The sequence below is a fragment of the Malania oleifera genome, chromosome 4 (assembly GCF_029873635.1).
Source record: "Malania oleifera isolate guangnan ecotype guangnan chromosome 4, ASM2987363v1, whole genome shotgun sequence".
NCBI classification, from domain to species: Eukaryota; Viridiplantae; Streptophyta; class Magnoliopsida; order Santalales; family Ximeniaceae; genus Malania; species Malania oleifera.
The window spans coordinates 14,165,393-14,181,143 of record NC_080420.1 but is presented as its reverse complement, the minus strand read 5'-3'; the positions used below and the strand labels follow the sequence as shown (position 1 = coordinate 14,181,143).

Genomic DNA, 15,751 nt, shown 5'->3' with positions numbered 1-15,751 from the left:
CAATTCAACTCCCACTCAGCACATTTTCTTTTTCTAGTGGTTGGTGGTTTTCCAAATTTCACATCTTCGCTCAACTTGAGCTGGTTTAATATCTCTTCCTCATGTAGTCACTTTGGTTGCAACCTTCATTCAAGTTTTCTATTAAAGCTTTTGATGCCATGAGTCCTCCAAGGATGTCCAAGTCATAGAAAACGACGATGACACACAAAGCATAACTTGTGTCCATGCTTTAAGGATAAGGACCCGGCATCCTTATTACAAATTGGGTATGCTAAGTAACCTTTTGTGCTCCAACCCAGCAAGTTGCCGTAAGTAGGAAAATCATTAATTGTCCACAACACTGCAATATGCATTTGAAATGTTGTATCGAATTCCACATCGAATGTCTCCACTTCTTTTTACCATTGTTCTTTCAACTCGCCAATTAACGGATGTAGGTAAACATCAATATCATTACCAGGTGCCCTCGGTCCGAGAATAAGCAGAGACATATAAATGAAGGGTTCTTTCATACATCACTATGGCGGCATATTGTATGACATCATCATAATTGGCCACATGCTATACGAGTTGTTCATGTTACTGAAAGAATTGAACCCATCTGAAGCAAGGTCAAGTCTGATGTTTGGAGAATTACTAGCAAACCACGGATGCATTTTATCAAAATTGGCCCAAGCTTCAGAGTTCGCTGGATGGCTAAGGGTGTTTCCTTCTTGAAGACGTTTCTTTTGATGCCATCTTATAGCAATCTTTCTGTATATGTACAATCGTTGCAGATGTAGGATTAATGGACAATATCGCAAAACTTTTTGGGGGATCTTTTTACCCTTCTTCTAATTAGTTGTATACCTCGGTTCACCACATTCTGGGCACTCGTTCACATTTTCATGTTCATCATAAAAAAGTGCACAATCATACCTACATGCATATTGGAGTGTAACGAAGACCCAATTCATGCATGTATGTCTTTGCCTCACAAAAATACTTCGGAAGTCTTTCACCATCAGACAGTGCCGCCTTAATAAGGCTTAAATCCATGTTGAATGTGCTTTGAGATAACCCATGCATTGTCCTTGCACGAAGCAACTTTTTCAAGAACTTTAATTTTGAGAACTTTGTACAGTTTGGATATAGGGGCACCCATGCATCTCTCACAAGATGAACAAATGGTTTACTGAGTCGATTTAACATACTAGGATCGCAAGGTATGGTACCTTCTGAAGTAGATCCATAACCAGTACACACCATATCGACGTCACACGTGTCCACTGTAATCCGCCATTGCAAGTCACCTAACATTTCGATTAACCCTTCAGAATGTGTATCACCACCTACTATATTTTCCCCTTCATCTTCATCGTTATCATCATCGCTCTGAACTGGTAATCTTCACCATGGAACACCCATATTGTGTACCTTTTCTCCATTCCAAAATCTAATAAATGTGAATGGACCAGATCAATGTGTTTGAATGTTATGTTTTGGCATTTCTTTCAAGGACACCTTATTCTACTGGCTTTGTCTGCACGAGGACATGCGAACTCTATGAAATTATGTACCCTTTTCACATATTCTGGAAAGAACCTACCTTGAGCGTTCATCCAAGTCTTACCCATGTTCATTAATTACCCTATAATAAGTTCAAGTAAATAATCTTGATTACATTCTCATAATATTTATAACTCATGCATCGTGAATCCTAAAATCAACAAGCTTCCGCCTAAAGGGTACGGATCCTACCCCATTCAGGAATGTTGCATTTGCATTGCAATTAATCGTTCAAATTCCTTTGTCATAGTCATTAAAAATTTTGGCAGCATTTTCGCATGGCTCTCCAAGTACACGAGATGGGGGAAGTGAACATATTGCTAGTTTTCCATCACTAATAAATTGTCACGACACCCCACTATGCACCTAGAGAGCACAAGTAGAGACGTGTTCGAAATATATAATGACAATGAACAAAGGATGAACGATGACAACAATGTCAATACAACTTCCTGAACTATCCACATTGGACAATCCAAGAATGGTTGAAATACAAACATTACTAATCGTAAGTGAAACAAATAATTAACATGTTCAATTGATTATTAGTCAACATAGTATGACTAATAATCAATTGAGTTTCAATAATTGTTTTGTCTCACATGTACGATGAGGCATAAATGTATAGTAACTATTTTTGAATGGGTCTAAGCTTCAATGAACACAAGAAATGACAGTAATTAATTTGGCAGTTTAGTACATTTGGCATTTAGTTCTTGGTCTTTCACTGTATTTTATACATTGTTGTTCTAAACATTTTATAACCGTGCACAATCTCAAACATTTCCCTTTTCCACCAGTCCAAGAAAACACACTATAGCCAAAAAAAAAAAAACGTAATGATATAGTAAAACACAAAATACAGGTAGACACTAAAAGCACCATGTATTTTCATTAATTTTGGAGGCAATAAAATGTACATAGAAACATTGAAGCACGCGTACAGCCATTCAAAAGCATGACAAAATAGAATACAAGAAAAAACAAATAAAATAAAATAAAAGCAAAGGGTACATAAGCACAGTACATAAGCAAAAGAGTAAGCGCATCAAAAGATCCTAAACATCTAGTCTATCCTAATTAGAGTCATAATCACAATTGGAACTGCACGAGCAAGGCGAGGCGGCTACTGCTCTAGTAGCAACTCGATCTCGTGCCATTTCCTTCAGAATACGACGAAAGTTAAGGGTGAGAGGAGAGGGTGGTGGTTTGCGTGGCCTAAGGATACAATGCAGCACCAACTCATCAGGAATGTCCGCCGAAGGCGGAGCCTCAAAATCATATGGCATGGTCGGCCTAATTGTATGGAATAGCACCAGATGAGCATGCATGTCTTTTGCGAGCCCTGGGGTAACATTCGAGGACTGCTCTCTAATGGGTGGCACAACAGAATGTGCTGTGGGCAACTGCGCATCCTCAAAAGTCACCCTTGGTGCTCTCGTTTCATTTGAAATCCGTTCATGCTCACTCAGGGCCACTCGACCCCTGGAAGAAGACTCTCCCCTTGGCGGGTCCTAGACCCTTTGCTGCTTGGCAACAGATTGTGGTGAGTGGCCGTGCTTTGAGGCATCCCAAGGCTTCGTTCATGGAGGCATTGGCCAGGAAATACGAAACCTTAAGATTTATGTTGAAAACAAATTTTTTTTTTTTTCAGAGGGACATACTTAACAATAACATTACGATAAAATATTCACCCATTTACTCTAGAATTTGTCCAGTGTTTCATATTATCTTCGAGTTTATACAATCTTTGGCATGTGCTCAAGTTTGAATGTTGATAATTTAATATGGCTTCATGATTTTTTACAAAACCAAGGTTTTACTATAATATACTAGTCATATTAAATATTCATATTCAATTAATATCAATGAAATTCATAAATCAATTGAGCATTAGTCATTACACAACTACAATTAATTTAGACATAAGACGTCCAATAAAATGTTGTGTCTAACATCTCAAATTTCAATTTTACTTTAAATTTCAAAAGTTTAAAAGTCGTCATCCATATACTTCTTACAATAATCTTTATTTTCAATGGAAAAAAGGATTTGTTAAGAAGACAATATATTCTCAATAAATACAAACACTACTCCAAAATCACAAATATAATATATAACACTTCAATTCCACCTACAATTGAAAACAAATCAATTTCAAGAAAACAAACCAGAATTACACATTTCAAAGACCAAATTAAAGACAAAAAATATATCAGAGATAGTAAAGCAAGTAATAGAAGCTTAAGTACTCACAGTTTTCTACACATACCAATATATGGAATCCTATAATAAATAAATTGGCTCCTAAAATTTACTACAAATAGTACTAAATATGGAAATCATATAACAAACAATAGAGTATGGATGGTGGACATTAATTGCACTCTCTCTCTCTCTCTCTCTCTCTCTCTCTCTCTCTCTCACACACACACACACACACACACACACACACACACACACAACCGTACGCACACACGCAGACACACATATAGTCCTTTGTAGAAGAAGAAGAAGAAGAAGAAGAAGAAGAAGAAGAGGAGGAGGAGGAGGAGGAGGAGGAGGAGGAGGAAGAGGTGTTACCTAAAAGCAGTGGAGGTGGCGGTGGCAGGAGGGGAAGACAGTGGAAACGAGCGGCGATGTGGCAACGCGGTGGGCGATGGCTCGAGACTCAGTGGTGGGAGGAGGGAGGAACAGGCGAGAGAGGGAGGGAATTTGGGGGAAGTTTGGGAAAATATGTGTCGGGGGGGTGGTTAAGGGATTTAGGGTTTTGAGTATTAGTGAGGGTTTCAAAACTGTCACTAATATTCTTCAATAAATTATTTCTATTTTTTTTTAAATAATAGAAGTATTAATGACGGTTTCCAAATCCGTCACTAATAAGGGACTAATAGTATCGAATCTACAAATTCATCATTAATATTGTGAAATAAATTTTTTTTTATTTTTTATTTCAATTAAAAGATATATTAGTGACGGTTCCCAAATCCGTCGCTAATAAGGGGATAGTAGTAACAAATCTACAAATTCGTCAATAATATTGTAAATAATATTTTTTTCAATAAAAGAAGTATTAGTGACGGTTCCCAAATCCATCGCTAATAAGGGGATAATTTTGACGAATCTACAAATTCATCACTCATATTATGAAATAATTTTTTTTTTTAATAAAAGAAGTATTAGTGATGACTCTTAAATCCATCACTAATAAAGAGATAATTGTGATGAATCTTCAAACTCATTACTAATATTGTGAAATAAATTTATTTTTATTTTTTCAATAAAAGAAGTATTAGTGATGGTTTCCAAATCCGTCGCTAATAAGGGGATAATAGTGACGAATCTACAAATTCGTCACTAATATTTTGAAATAATTTTTTTTTATTTTTTTCAATAAAAGAAGTATTAGTGACGGTTCTCAAATCCGTCGCTAATAAGGGAATAATAGTGACAAATCTACAAATTCGTCACTAATATTGTGAAATAATTTTTTTTAAATTTTTTTTTCAATAAAAGAAATATTAGTGACGACTCCCAAATCCGTCATTAATAAGGGGATAATAGTCAAGAATCTTCAAATTCGTCACTAATACTGTGAAATAAAATTTTTTTTATTTCTTTTAAATAAAAGAAGTATTAGTGATGGTCCCCAAATCCGTCACTAATAAGAGGCTAATATTGTGACGGCTCTCAAATCCATCACTAATAAGGGGTTAATAATGATGAATTTGAAGATTCGTCACTAATATTGTGAAATAAAATTGTTTTTAAATAATAATAGTGACGATTATTTATTCGTCACTAATAAGTGTCTTTTAGTGACGGATTTAATTCGTCACTAATACTACAGAAATTGTTGCTAATATTTTTTCAGGATAATTTTTGTGAGAAAAATGTTTTTTCGTAATATTTTTCGATTTTTAGTAACGAAACTATTAGTGACGGTTTCAAATTCATCACTAATAGTGTCATATTAGTGACAAAATTGAATTTGTCACTAATAGTTTCGTCACTAAAAACTAAATTTTTTTGTAGTGGAACTCCTCTGCTAATTGTTCGATTATGGCACAGGCGCCATCTGAGAGATCCACTCGAGTAGGAGCACCATTTGTACGTTTCTCACACAAAATCTTCATCTTAATCTAATCAAGAGCAATAAGAGTTATGATGTGATCCCAAGAGGGGGGTGAATTGGGATTTAAAAATATTTTGTTAATCTAAATTTCACCAATTCACCACATTAAATCTCATATAAGAATTAAAGCGTGTATGAAACATAAAAATGACAACAAATAAACATTCATACACATGCGGAAATTAAAGTGCAGAATTTGAATGAGATGGAGAAAGAGAGACACGCACACATAAGATTTGTTATGAGGTTTGGCCAATCCTGCCTACATCCCCGCCTTGAGCCAGTAGTCTAAGGATTCCACTAATACTCATTTAATGGGTAGAGCGACATCGATTACACCCTCCCCTTACAGGGTGAGGAATACCCTGGCTCAAATTACTGGACTGAGCCCAACCAACTACCACACCTTACAGGATGGTGCTCCTGGTTCTCCTAACTGGGTCTGAACCAATCCGGAACTTTCTTAACCGGGTTTAAGTTTATCTGGGACTCTTTACAGGGTGAGTCTCCTTCTTTAAGTCACGCTTGGAATACAAAGATATTTAATAGAATTTGCATACAAATAAATGCTTTTAGACTAAGTAGGGATGTACAACATTAAAATCTAATTTGCACTCTCATATGATTTTGAAATGAAGCTTATGTAGAGTATGAGTTTTCTTTCAAAATATTTTTCAAGTAAAAACTTGAGAGTTTGGAAAATGATTTTCTTTTCTAAAATGATTGACCTTTTTAAATTCAAATAAAAAAGGCCACCAAGCAAAAAGTATGAGAATGAATATATGCTTTAACCTTTTTCAAGAAGTTTTTCAAGCCAATATATATTAATGAATATATGCTCAATGCTCTTGAATAACCCAAAGAATTTCTCCAAAAATATACTTCAAGATAAGTAGGAGAAATTAGGATTTTACTATCAAAATGATTGACCTTAGTAAAATTAATCCTAAGAAGGCATTCAAGCAAAATATATGAGCAAGAATATTAGACTAATCCTTCAAGACATTTTTCACAAGAAATTTCTCCAAAAAATAATTTTCCAAATAAAAGAATATAGGAGAAATTTAATCTTTGAAAATTATACAAAGACTATCAAGCAATATATATATAAACTTGAATATATATATGCTCAAGCCTTTTTAAAACAAAACCCCCCAAAATATTTTTTTCCAAAAATATTTTCAAATGAAGAGTAGAGGAGAAACTTTGGTCTTTGGAAAACATGAAAATAAAAGGGCTATCAAGCTCTGTATATATTATATGAAAGATAATATATACTTAAGCCTTTTAAAACAAAATTGCCTCAAGAAAAAAGAAGCCTTTGAAGTAAGAATATATGAGTTGATATGTGCTCCAAACTTTCTTCAATAACCCACAAGATTTTCTTCCAAGAAAAATTTTTAAAATGAAATAGTAAAAGAAATATGAAATTTAAAGCACAAAGGGATAAAAAAAAAAAAAAAAAATGAGGGAGAAACAAATAATAAACAAGTATACTCACAATGGGTTTTTCTCACCTTTTACAAGTGCTTGGGGTTGATATTTATAGGCTAAAACCAAAACTAGTCATTTTATGGTCGTTGAGTGATTAAAATATGATTTAATTTGAAAACTAGCCATTTTTCAGCTGTTGGGGAGTTTTCTATACGGATACCCTTCAGTGTTTTGCTCATAACTTTTTCTATTCAACTCTAATTGAACGTTCTTGGTATCAACAGAAATCTAAGAGAAAAGCCCACAACTTTTATACTGAACACTTTTTAAGATAAGAAGTTATGGACTGAGAAAAATGTCCATCAATGAGACGGAAAAAACATGAAAGGAATTTTCCTACTACAAACACCTTTCAATATTTTGACCATAACTTTTTCTATATGACTTTAAATTGAACTTTCTTTAAATTGAACTTTCTTGGTGGCAACGAAAAGCCAAGAGAAAATCTCACAACTTTCATGTTGAACATGTGTTAAGATGAGAATGTATTGATCGAGAAAATCGCTCATCAATGAGCTAGAAGAAATATGAAGGGGTCTTTGAAAAGCTTGCTTTGGAGTTTTTCATTTCAAAAAAACAAAAAAGATTTTTGATCTCGAAATAATTTTTGCACATTTGTAAAATGATTTTCCATGAAATATAGAGTACCTAAGGTCAATCTAAGGTCAAGTATGAGTTTCAAATTAAATCATGAGATGCATGTACAATTAAACCTAATTAATTATTGTGATCCAAAAATAAATAAAGTCTTCAAACTTGTTCTCTTAATTCCCATGGAATACGCCGATTGGTGTGAGCTTGAAGTGCATTTACGACTTCCATTTTGTATCCTTCACTTGTGCCACTAAATACACAAGTGAGATGTTGTTATTTGTTATAATCGAAAGAGAGATCGGACTCAAAAAGTCAACAGCAAGCTCATCTGCTTCTCTTGCCTTTTAAGCCTCTTCCACTGCAACCTGCAGCTTCTCCTCTACCTCCTTCACTGCATTTCACATTCTTTCAACTTCTGTCTTCAAGTGTTGCTCTTGCTTATTTCCTCCACTTCATTAGATGGGATACCCGTTTATTAAACAGGGTGGGTTTGAGTTTATATATTAGTTACCCATTAATGAATGGGTCAACCTGAGCTTGATCCCATTTAACCCCTACCTATTTACGACCTATCCAAACTCGACTCGTTAATTCATTTTGCCACCCCGATTTTACATCGAGTCAAAATTATTGTACTAATTTTCTATTGTTAAATATTTTAGTTTTTTTTTAACAATTTTAAACTATAATTTAAATTATTAATTATAGTAACCATTAATATCATCAATTGAATTGATAAATTCTGTAATGACAAATCACAATTGAATCAATAAATTTTGTAAGCTCTAATAACAATTGAACTAATAAAATCTATAATCATTAGCAATAATCTAATTAATTATTAGATAAAAAATAAAAATAACTATATAATAAATTATTATTATTATTTTTATAATTACTCAACACAGCCTTTTAAGGCATCAATAAGTTGAGTATTTAAGGTATTGGATATCTATGCAATTTTACCAAATTTTAAAATTCAATGTCACCTTAATTAATTAAGGGCCATGCAACATTTAATGCATTAACTCTTTGGAAAGTGCTATGGAGCACTCCAAAAATATCATTCACTCTTCACGTTTAATTATTCATGTATCAAATGATATTTTTGCTCCAAAAATTTCTAAATAATTTGCAATTTTTTATACAAAATAAAGTAAATTAGGATTGCCAATAGTCTTCTTTGAGTACTAATAACGCGTCCTAACTCATTAAATATATATCTTGAATTATAATTTGATGAATTAATTATCAGTGAATTATATTAATTTTTATGGGGTCAAATTCAGCTGATTACAAATGTTGAAGGGTGTCGCACAAAAGAGTTCCACCTGTCAAAATACTCCATACCATATATAATCAATATTTTAAATGAATTACCAACAAAAAAAAAAAAGTCATAGAACATGAGTAATTAAGCGTTGTTCTTTTCATATATCACACAATCTCTCATTGTTGGAAACACAAAGTTGCATAACCAAACACTCTCCCTTCCACACTTTATATAGTGGAGAAAAACAACTGGATGATTCATACTTCATATTACGTATATATAATATATTCGCAGTTTTTGGAGAAGGGGACTACACCGAAAATGAAGGCTTCGAGTATTGTAGTAGTCACTCTAGTTTCATTTCTCTGGGCCATGATGTCATGTGCAACATCAAATTCAGCTCAAGATGATTTCTTGAAATGCCTCTCTAACCATTCCCAACCTCCAAACCCAATCTATCTACACTCCCACCAATTCTTCTTTTCAATCTGTTCTGCAGTCATATATAAGAAATCTTAGATATATGACTCCCACAACACCAAAACCACTGTTCATCATCACAGCAAAGCATGAGTCCCACATCCAAGCAACCATTACTTGTTCGAAGACTAATGGCTTGCAGATCAGGATTCGAAGCGGTGGCCACGACCTAGAAGGCCTCTCGTACGTAACAGACGTTCCCTTTGTCATCCTTGACATGTTCAATCTTCGGTCCATCGATATTGACATTGCCCATGAGACTGCATGGGTTCAGGCCGGAGCCAGTCTCGGTGAAGTTTACTATAGAATTGCGGAAAAGAGCAATATCCATGCCTTCCCGGCCGGGGTCTGTCCTACTCTCGGTCTCGGTGGGCATTTTTCGGGAGGTGCATATGGAAACATGATGAGGAAATATGGCCTTGCTGTGGACAACATCATTGATGCTCAAATAATTGATGTAGACGGTAGAATCCTAAATCGACAGTCTATGGGGGAAGATCTCTTTTGGGCCATCAGAGGGGGAGGAGCTGCTAGCTTCGGCGTCATCCTATCGTGGAAAATCAAGTTGGTTCGTGTTCCCGAAGTCGTGACTGTTTTCAGAGTGCAAAAGACTCTGGAACAAGGCGGTACCGATGTCGTTTACCGTTGGCAGCAACTTGCTGATAAGTTGGATGAAGGCCTATTCATAAGGACGAGGCTAGAAGTTACGAATCGAACCAAGGATGGATCGCAGAAGACGATTAGATTTTCGTTCATCGCATTGTTTCTAGGACAATCCAAAACCCTTCTGCCATTGATGAATAAGAGCTTTCCTGAATTGGGTTTGCAGCAAAAGGACTGCACAGAAATGAGATGGGTTGAATCAACTCTTTTCTGGTACGACCTCCCTAATGGAACATCCATTGATTTTTTGCTTAAAAGAATACCAGATGGTGAAGTCTTTGCGAAAACTAAGTCTGACTATGTTAAAGCACCAATTCCAAAGGTAGGGTTGGAAGCATTATTGAAGAAGATGGTTGAAATTAACGAAGTGTCAATGCATTGGAATCCTTATGGAGGAAAGATGAGTGCAATTGCGGAGTCAGAAACTCCATTCCCTCATAGAGCTGGGAACATATTTCAGATTCAATACTATGTGTACTGGAGTGAAGCGGGTGTTGAAGCTGCCAACCACCATGTAAATTTGACGAGGGAGCTTTACGACTTCATGGCTCCATATGTCTCGAAATCGCCAAGGGAGACATATTTTAATTATCGAGATCTCGACATTGGCAGCAATTTGGATAACAGCACGAAGTATGCCGAAGCCAAAGTTTATGGGAATAAGTACTTCAAGAATAATTTGGACAGATTGGTAAATGTGAAAACCAAGGTTGATCCTCAGAATTTCTTCAAAAATGAACAGAGTATCCCTACACTTCCATCTTAGTTAAACATTGCAGAAATGAAGGGCTCATGTAATATGTTTTTAGTGTTGATTTTCTTTCGAGTAATAACAATATATATATTTATATATATATATATATATACATATATATATATATATATATATATATATATAATAAGGCTTGTTTTGGAACTCACAAGAAAAAAAGAAAAATATCAAGAAATCTACTTTTCATATTAAGTTATTGAGAAAAATAAAAAAAAATGAAAAAATATACCAAATTTATGAATAAAATTTTAATTTTAGTTATCATTAATATTTAGTTTTTTAAAAATTTTTAATCATATAAAATTTTTTTATTTTTAATATAAATTAATATAGAAAAAAAATATAATGAAAAATGAATTTCTTAATATAATGAAAAATGAATTTCTTTCTTTCATTCCCTTTCATTTCGTTTTACTAGATAAAATTCTTGATTCTTTTCTCATTTATTGTTTTAAGGCTCACCGCCTAGGACACCATTAATGCTTTTTTGTTTTATTTTTCTTTCTCGAAAATTACTCCTGATACAAGGACGCCATTGATGCGTTTCTCTGCTACGTATACGTTTTAAAATTAAATTTGTTTTTTAATTTTATTTTTATTTTTTGTTTCTTTGAAAGCTGCACCTTGTCCAAGTTCACTGTATGCTCCCACAATGCCTCCTCTTCTTCTTTAACGCGACCTCCCTTCTATTAATTTTAATCATCAAGAACAACACAAATGCACAAACTAAATTTCATAGAATTTCAGTAGTAATTTCTACATATTGATAAATGTAAAAATTAGGATTTATCTTCAAAATTTTTTAAAAAATGAATAGAATATTCTAACATTTTCATCCTAAATGTGGACACAAAGACTAATGTGACATGTTTTTAATGTTTTTTGGGCAATAATAATATCAATAATATTAATTATAAATAAATGTTTTTCTGCAAAATTTTTAATTTTTTTTCTTTTTGAAGTCTGCTTCCATCCCCAATAGAGGTGTTAACAAAACCAATGAAACTGACCAATCCAATCCCCACTCGACCCAAACTATCTATGTAGAATTGTTTTCTCAAAAATGTTTTCGTTGAGTTATGGATTGTAATTTCATGTAAATAAAACATGAGTCTAAGGATGGGTTGAGAGTGCAATCCACCTAACTCAGCCTGACTTGATTATAATTGTAAAAAAGTAAAACAAACAATAGAAATAAATAGAGAGATTTCAAATGATACAAATTGTGGGTGTTCCTTGAGGTTAAGCACATCATTAAAGGTTTTCAATTCAATTTCTGCTTTTTGAGTCAGTAGAGATTTAAGTCACTTGCCCATATTTTGAAAAAGAATTAATTTTACTTTTTTAAATATTTATTTGCTTCTTAAAATAAATAAAACTAAATTGTCAACCCGACCCATTTCACTTTACTATCAATCCATTCAACCGCATCCATTACAATTAGAATTTATTTGAGTTTTTTTTTTTATTTTTTTATTTTTGATTTTATTATTTTTTATTTTACTTATTTCTATTTCTTTTTTTACAAACTAACCTAGTGCATTTGTCTGAAAATTTTTGTTCAACATGATACAACTTGATCCATATATGCACATCAATTTTTTTTCTTAGTTATTCTTTTTTTGAAGGCTTATATCCTAGGCCACGATATTGCTTATTAGCTGTCATATCTTCCTTTTATTGAAAATTAATGCTACCTATATGGTAAAGTCAATTTTGTTTTTTACTTCTTCATTCTACTTTTTTGAAAGCTGCATCCATTCAAAGTTCACTGGACTTCCACCTCATTGAGTCCCTTCTATCCATTCTCTCGTTGTCTATCTTTTAACTACTAGTTACAATTGTTGGGTTATTTCCTTTCATGTGGAGGAAAGTTCAAGTGAACTTTATTAAAAGACCAAAGTCTAGTCCTTTTAGTGTGAAAAATCTAAAGGAAGTTGTAAAAAGAGAGGGAAGAAGAGAGGAGCCGTCACTTCTAAAAAAAAAGAGAGAAAAACGTGATTTTTTCTCACACTACTGAGATTTCATCAATGCTCTGATCCCGCTTCGTCTGTGGTCCGATCGAGCTAAAATTTGGAAGAGAGGTTCACGACTCAAGGAGTTACAATCTGAATGGTAGAGATCGGATTTAGAGCTCGAGAGCTCAGGTTTTTGCTCATGAACAGTAATCGCGAATTTGGTATATTCTCTCCAATTCTCTTTGTATTTGTCAAGATTGTAGATATCTTAATGAGAGATTTTTGTATCCTCTAATTACGATTATAGAAGACTTTGTATACCCATTATTTGATTGATAGTGGAGATTTTAACTGGAATAGGTCCCGTAGTTTTTCTTCCTCACATCGAGGAAGTTTTCCATGTAAAAAACTGCTTGTGTTCTTGTGACTTGGTGTGATTGATTATTTCTCTTATTATTTCCAGCACGTATAAAAGTAAATATACACTATATTTGCTTACATATAGGGAGAAGAATTATTCTGTTGTGGTTGTTTATTGATATCTCTCCCAACAAAGTGGTATTAGAGCCAGGTTTCCAGATTGTCAGGTTGGCAATTTGAGTTATGGAAGCAAATACTAGTAAAATGATTAATCTCAATGGTTTAAATTATCACATATGGAAAGGAAAAATGGAGGATCTTCTTTATGTGAAAGATTATTACCTACCGGTATTTAGTGCTGAAAAACCAGAAAAAAAGTCTGATGTGGAATGGACTTTGTTACATCGACAGATGTGTGGGTATATCAAGCAATGGGTAGATGATAATGTTTTGAACCATATTAGTGGAGAAACAAATGCACGTTCTCTATGGCATAAGCTTGAACAGTTATATGCTAGAAAGACTGGAAATAATAAGTTGTTTCTGATTAAACAAATGATGGCTTTGAGGTACCAAGATGGGACTCCTTTATCAAATCACCTGAATACATTCCAAGGAATTATTAATCAGTTGGCTGGAATGGGTATTAAGTTTGATGATGAGATACAAGGGTTATGGTTGCTTGGTTCATTACCAGACTCGTGGGAGACACTCAGAACTTCATTGTCTAACTCCGCTCTAGAAGGTGTAATCACAATGGATATGGCCAAGAGTTGTTTGCTAAATGAAGAGATGAGAAGAAAAACACATGGGTCCTCTTCACAGTCAGAGATCTTGGTTACAGAAAAGAGGGGGAGAAGTAAGAGCAGAGGTCCAAAGAACAAAGATAACAGCAGAAGCAAGTCCAACAAATTTGCAAATGTTGAGTGTCATCATTACGGGAAAAAGGGACACATCAAGAAATAATGCAGGCAATTGAAGAGAGAAAATAAGAATGAAAAAGGGAAGGGAATGAAGAATGGAGATGACAAAGATGGTGATGATAGAGTTGCTACTACCACTCCTGCAGAATTCCTCATTGTTTATGATGATGAGATGATAAATGTTGCATATCATGAGACCAGTTGGGTGATTGACAGTGGTGCATCCATTCATGCTACATCTCGAAAGGATTTCTTTACATCCTATAAATCTGGTGACTTTGGAACAGTAAAGATGGGAAACGATGGATTGGTTAAAGTCATTGGAATTGGGGATGTGTATCTGAAGACAAATAATGGCACGAGTTTAGTTCTTAGAGATGTGAAGCATATTCCTGACATTCGTTTGAATTTGATTTCTGCAGGTAAACTTGATGATGAAGGGTACTGCAGCACTTTTAGTGATGGCCAGTGGAACCTCACCAGGGGTGCTATGGTTGTGGCTCAAGGCATGAAGCACTCTACATCATACATTCTGCAAGCAAAGATCTCCAACGACATTATTAATGCGATGGAGGATAATGGTATAGCAGAGTTGTAGCACAAGAGACTAGCTCACATGAGTGAGAAAGGATTAGCTCTATTGGGGAAGAAAAGTCTACTTTGTGGACTGAAAAGTACACTTCTGAAAAGGTGTACTCATTGTTTGTCAGGGAAGTAGAGCAGAGTTTCCTTCAAGAATTTCCCTCATTCGAGAAAGTCAGAGATACTGGATTTAGTACATTCGGATGTGTGTGGTCCTATGAAGACGAGAACACTTGGTGGCTCCAGATACTTTGTGACCTTCATAGATGATCATTCAAGGAAGTTGTGGGTATATATCTTGAAGTCAAAAGACCAAGTGTTGGCTAAGTTCAAGAAATTTCAAGCCCTAGTTAAGAGACAGACTGGGAAGAAATTGAGGTGCATCCGGACTGACAACGGTGGAGAGTATTCTGGTCCATTTGATGAGTATTGCAGACGGCAAGGTATTCGGCATCAAAAGACTTATCTGAAAACTCCTCAATTGAATGGCATAGCAGAAAGGACGAACAAAACACTGCTTGAGAGAGTAAGATGTTTGCTTTCACAAGCTTGGTTGCCAAAATCCTTTTGGGGGGAGGCATTGAGCACTATTGTTCATGTGTTGAATCTTACACCCTGTGTTCCTCTACAGTTGATGTTCCAAACCAAGTTTGGATAGTTAAGGATGTTTCCTATAATTATTTGCGTGTTTTTGGGTGCAAAGCATTTGTGCATATTCCAAAAGATGAAAGGACCAAACTTGATGAGAAAACGCGATAGTGTATATTCCTTGGCTACAGTCAAGATGAATTTGGATACAAGCTTTATGATTCAGTTGAGAAGAAAATTGTGAGAAGCAAAGATGTCGTGTTTGCAGAAGATCGGACGATTTAGGATATTGAGAAGGCAGAGAAACCTATGTCTCAGCAGGGTAACAGTTTAACTGATGTGGATCCAGTTCCTTTGAAGAATTTTTCTTCTCAAGTTGAG

The 15,751-nt window shown here is 34.5% G+C and overlaps 1 pseudogene; it reads left to right on the top strand.

Annotated features, from left to right (window-relative positions):
* The first annotated feature begins 9,365 nt into the window (after positions 1 to 9,365).
* Positions 9,366 to 10,953, top strand: LOC131152741 (berberine bridge enzyme-like 8; annotated as a pseudogene).
* The last annotated feature ends 4,798 nt before the right edge of the window (positions 10,954 to 15,751 follow it).